The following is a 6,080-nucleotide window of genomic DNA, read 5'->3' on the forward strand; positions in this document are numbered from 1 at the left end:
AAATTGTTTATACTTAGCAGACTACTTTATTCAAATTAGGAAGTTGGATTAGGTGAAATATTTTCAACCAAGGGTCTCCTTATCTCTGGGGTAATAAATAGGGGGAAAGTACTTTCAGGTTACTTTTGGTTTTTTGAAATCCCTAATACACACTGTATTTCTCTGTGAAGATGAGGCTAACTAAAATTTCAAATTTCTTTACTTCTGATTCCAAATATACCAAGTCTTTGTATACTAGTTGTCTCCTACTGAGCATGTTTCATTGTTATAAATGAATATGTTTTTTAAATTGGAAGAGATACTACATAGCATGAAAAGTTTACAAATTTTTAAAAAAATTAAGATTTCCTCAAGAAAAGACTAACATCACTAGAGTGAGTCCCTTTCAGCTCTCATTCTTATAGTTCTGTGATTTTATCTTATTAAGCAAACTCTCAAGATGTAAAATACAAGTAGTTTGACTACAAATTTTATAAGCAAACCTAGATTATATTTTTTATGTTAAGCTATATTTAAAATAAATATTTTTTTCCTAATGTATAAAGAATTCAATCTAAATAGAGTAATTCAAATTAAAAACAGTAAACCATAGGGATTTTTGAAAAGTAAATTAAACAAAGTATTTTTCATGGTAAAGATATTTGGGTTTCAAAATTTGAAAAATTCTGTAGGAAGCAAATACTTACTCTAGTTGTCTGTTATTTGACAACTAGAAAGTTAAGACATAATTTTCATTTGACTTCTACTAGAAAAAAAATTATATTGTCTCAAATTATATGATATCAAAATATAGCCTGATTCAATATTAGATATTGCCTAATTTTCTTTTAATTCTTTTGTTTTTGTTGTTGTCTAAAATATTTAAGCTTCTTTAGTATTAGAGCTTTACTTTCTTTTTTTAAAAATTTGGTTAAAAGTGTTGATTTATTTAACAGCATCGAGACAAAAAAGTTAACTTCTCTAAAAGGAGTATTTTCTACTCTGCTTCTTTAGGATATATTAGAACTATGGTGTAGCTAATATCTCTGTTTTGGATTTCACATATTTAATTATGGTTTAAGGAGATGATAGTTTTTCTATAGTAATTTATTAAATGTTGTATTTATTTTTGAGAGTGCAAGTGGGGGAGGGGCAGAGAGAGAGAGAGAGAGAGAGAGACAGAGATGGAGGATCTGAAGCTGGCTCTGCACTGACAGCAGCCAGCCTGATGTGGGGCTTGAACTCATAAACTGTGAGATCATGACCTGAGCCAAGTCAGATGCTCAACCAAACTGCCCCGGTGCTCCATCAGTAGTGATTCAATATTCTTATGGACATGCATATAACCTCTCAGGAGCTATACCGTTAAAACATATTAGTCTAAAAGACAGCTTTGATTTTATCCTAAGTATAATATATGCTCATTTTAGAAATATTATGAAAATGAAAAAGTAAAAAATGGGGGAAATAACCTTGGTATAATCACTCAAAGGCATTTACTTTTAACAGCGTGTTCTATTTCTTCCTCGTACTGCTTCAGTGTGCTTGTGGTTGTATTATAACGTATACTCTTTTCCCAATTTTTTTTCAAATGTTTATTTATTTACTTATATTGTGAGAGAGGCTCCTGCTGTCAGCCCAAATATCTTTACCATGAAGAATACATTTTGTTTAATTTACTTTTTCAGAAATCCCTATGGTTTACTGTTTTTAATTTGAATTACTCTATTTAGATTGAATTCTTTGTACATTAAGAAAAATAAATATTTATTTTAAATATAGCTTAACATAAAAAATATAATCTAGGTTTGCTTATAAAATTTGTGGTCAAACTACTTGTATTCTTACATCTCAGTTTTCTGTCTATTGGTGCTGCATTTCAAATAATTTCTTTGGACCCATCTTCCAGTTTACTCATTTTCTAAGCTATAGTATACTAAACCCCACTTACTGAAGTCTTAATTTTGGTTGTGATATTTTTCAGATCTAAAATTTATGTGGGTTCTGTTTTAGATATACTTTTTATTGTTTCTGATAGCCTACATGGCTGTTTTTCTTTTAATATGGTCTATATAGTTATTTACATATTCTTCTGATAATTCCAAATAGTTACGGGTCTCAGCATACTCAGAGTTGCTTTTCCTGCATCTTGTTCATGGTATGTTGTTTTCTTATGTGCCTAGATGTTTAACAATATGCTAGATATTATATTTGGAAACTGTTAATAGAACTATTTTGAAGCCTAGTATAGTATCATAGTATCTTTCTCCATAGGATTTTCATTTACTTCTGCCAGATGAATAGGGATTCTACCAGTTTAGAATACTTTCATTGCAAATTCAAGATTTGTATTTTCCTGGTCTACCAGATGACCCAAATCAGGCTATAAGAGCTAGACCATGGAAAGGTTTGTACACCTCTGGTTCATGTTTTACCCTGTGAATATAATTGGTTTTTTTTTTTTTTACAAGTTCCCTGCAACCATTGAAATTAAAACTTAGTTCATAGCTAGTTCTTCCAGATATAGGCTATGTCCTCCGCAAAAGTAAAAGGCTTTATTACAGGGTGACCCCATAGGGCTTCTTGTCTTAGAGTTTCACCGGATAAGTCTTTACTATCTTGTTATTTCTTTCTTGCTTATATGGTGTTTTTTGTTTTTATTAATACAACCTTTTTAGTTGATCGCAGTGAGAGAAATTATTGAGATTATGTAATCCATTATCAAAATCTAAAGTCCTTATATAAACTTTTGAGAGAGGGGATTTTGTATGTTTTTTTCAATTCTGATTTCCTATAGGTGTTCTGATACATAGTATGTATCCAGTATGTTTCATTCACTGAATGATTAAGTGAATAAGCTTATTTAAATACCTTATGGGATATGTTCCCCTTGTTGTTCTTAAAAATAAATTTTAGTTATTTTTTTTAGTTTTTATTTAAATTCTAGTTAGTCAACATACAGCGTGATGTTAGTTTCAGGTGTACGATAGAGTGACTCAGCACTTCCATTTAACACTCTGCTCTTCACAGGTGCACGCCTTCCTTAATCTCCACCACCACGTAACCCATCCTCCACCACCTTCTCTTTGGTGACCATCAGTTTGTTCTCTGTAGTTAGAAACTGTTTCTTGGTTTGCCTCTCTCTTTTTTTCTCTTTACTCGTTTGTTTTGTTTCATAAATTCCACATATGAGTGAAATCATATGGTGTTCTTGTATTTTGCTCTTCCTGATAAAGTGTAGAATTAGTTTGTCAAACTCCATTTGAACTCTGAGATCTTGGTTTTAGAACTGCACTGAATTTATAAATTGTGGAAAATGGAAAATAATCTTCTTTCGTAGGAATATGGTATGTTTTTTCATTTATCTTCATGTCATAGGAAAGTCTTCCATAATTTTCTTTATAAAGAATTACACATTTAAAATTTATTTCTATATACTTTAGTTTTGCTGCTATTGTAAATGGATTTTTTCCCAAAATTTTTAGTTAAATATTACTGATATAAAGGGAAACTAGGGATTCTCTGTGTAGCAGCCATTTATATCCTCTCACAGTACTGAACTCTTATTCTAATATTTTTTCAGTTAATTTGTTTGAACTTCTGTAGCCAGTCAGATCATCTGCAAATTGTGATATTTATCTCTTGCTTTCCAATATTTATCCCCAATCTTGTTCTTGTGTTCTTACATTATGAAGAGTCTCCAGTACAATATTGAATATTAATGGTGATAGCTTGCATTCCTCTCTTGCTCCTGATCATAAAATGGAGATACTTTTGCTTTATCATTAAATATAATTCGTTGGGATTTACTTATAGACAGAGTTTATTGAGTTAAAAAGAATTTTTTAACTGGATAAAAGTTTCATTTTTTTTTAAATTTTTTCAACATTTATTTTTGAGAGAGATAGTGTGAGTGGGGGAGGGGCAAAGAGGGAGACACAGAATCCAAAGCAGGCTCCAGGCTCCGAGCTGTCAGCACGGAGCTCCATGCTGGGCTTGAACTTATGAACCATGAAATCATGACCTGAGCCAAAGTCAGATGCTTTATTGACTGAGCCACTCAGGTGCTCTTTTATTTTCTTTTAAATAAAAAATGGACTCTCAATTTTAGCACATTTCTTCAGCCTCTTTTGAGATTTGGCATGTGATTTTTCCTATTTAATCTGTTGATGTTAATAAAAAAACATTAATAGACTTTTAAACATTGAACTATCCTTAAATTTTTTCTTAGTCTTGATGGGTTGCTGTTCATACTGTGAACTTAATTTGCTTCTATTTCTTTAAAGAATTTCTTCATATATGCCTATTAGTGATCGTGGACTTTTCTTCTATATTTGTCTGGATTTGGTATCCAAGTTATGTTAACCTCATAAAATGATTTGGGAAGTTTATATTTACCTATGCTCTGAAAGAGTTTTCATTACATGGACAATTCTACTTTCTTAAAGATTTGGTAATGCTCATCTGTAAACTCATAAGCCTGTTACCTTGGAGAGAGACATCTTTTGACTACTTTTACTATTTATTTTTTTAATCATTTGTTGTTAGATTTTTCCCCCTCTCTAAACCAATTTTAGTTTATTTTCTTGTAAGAGTACCTATTTCTCCTAGATTTTCTAAAATTTCAGAATAATTTGTACATAATATTCCCTTTAAGTTATTGTTTCCTCACGTTACTAATGTTTACTTCAAGTTTATGTTAGCTTTTTTCCGTAATTAAACTTACTGAAGGTTTTATCTGTTTTTGTTAGTCTTTTCAAGAACTTGCACTTGATATTTTTTTCATCAACTCTATTTTTCTACCCACCACAACTTAAGATTTATTTTCAGCATTTTGGTTTTCTGATAACTACGTGTAAGACTACATGTTTTTACATGTATGTCAGATTTGACCATTTCCCATTGATTTAGATATATAGAGCTATCATTGTTTGTTTCTTACCTTACAGTTTCAACTTTGATTTCCTTGGTAGTCAATTTCTCATATATCAAATCTCAGATATTCTGCGATTTACATATGGAATCTCTGTTCTGTTTAACCTTTTGTGATGGGGGGTCTTTTTTTAAAACTGTTCTGATAACTGGCAGAGCAAAATTCTCTGTCCCTTTTTAGAATATACTGTACTTAACCTTCTTTTATTGTAAGGTCTTTAGAGTGACTGTAGTACCTTTCTCTTCTGTTTCAAAAAATTGTTTTCACAACACTGAGGAGTCTATCCTCATCCATTTATATTTAATTTATCAAGGCTAACCAGTGTTTCTGTTTCTCTTATTTCATCTTGAGGTCTCTTTTCTAGTTTAGTTTCTTATTTTTGCTCTAAAAGGTGAATAATAAGTTTACAGAGCAAAACATCCTGGCGGACAGTCCTCTCCTCGGGGTGGTAGACACTGTTTGTCTCCGGGTGCGAAGACCGGCTATGTCATTGTAACTTGTTCTTTATGCCTGGATGTTTATAAGATTGTCTCTTTATCCATAGAGTTCAGGAATTTTGCCAAGTGTGCCTAAATGTTTGCTTTTCTCATCAGTACAACATGGTATGTAGCAGAATTCAGGCTCTCTCTAACTCAGGTAAAATGATGTACTATTCTCTGTTGAATAGTTTATATTTTCCTTTTTTTTCTCTTTTCAGAATTCCTATTATCTGCATTTTGTATTTCCTTGACCTGTTTTTCAAATCTTCTCCCTCAATGACTTCCTTTTATGTGTATTTGCTTTGTACTTTGAAATATTTTGCTTACAGTGACCAACCTCCTCTTTAATTCTTCATTTAAAATTTTGTTTCAATGATAATGTTACTTTCAGAAATGTGTGTATGTGCACTGCACTTGAATCTCAAATGATGTGATTTATTAATTCATGTTTTTATCTTCTCTAGTATTTCTGTTTTACTGAGTATATATTTTTATTATTTTGCTGATTTCCTCTCTAGTTGCTGAACTGCCTTAAATGGGTTATTTTTCTTTTTCAGCTCACGGGATTCAGATCTGTTTGTTGGGGTAGCGGGATAGCCTGCATGTTAATAGTCCTCCAAGTAGAGAAAAGTGAACCGAAATCCCTTGCTTAGGTACCTGAAGGACATCCCTGATCCCTCTCAGGGCTC

This window comes from Suricata suricatta, chromosome 8 (assembly GCF_006229205.1).
Source record: "Suricata suricatta isolate VVHF042 chromosome 8, meerkat_22Aug2017_6uvM2_HiC, whole genome shotgun sequence".
In the NCBI taxonomy this organism is placed as follows: domain Eukaryota; kingdom Metazoa; phylum Chordata; class Mammalia; order Carnivora; family Herpestidae; genus Suricata; species Suricata suricatta.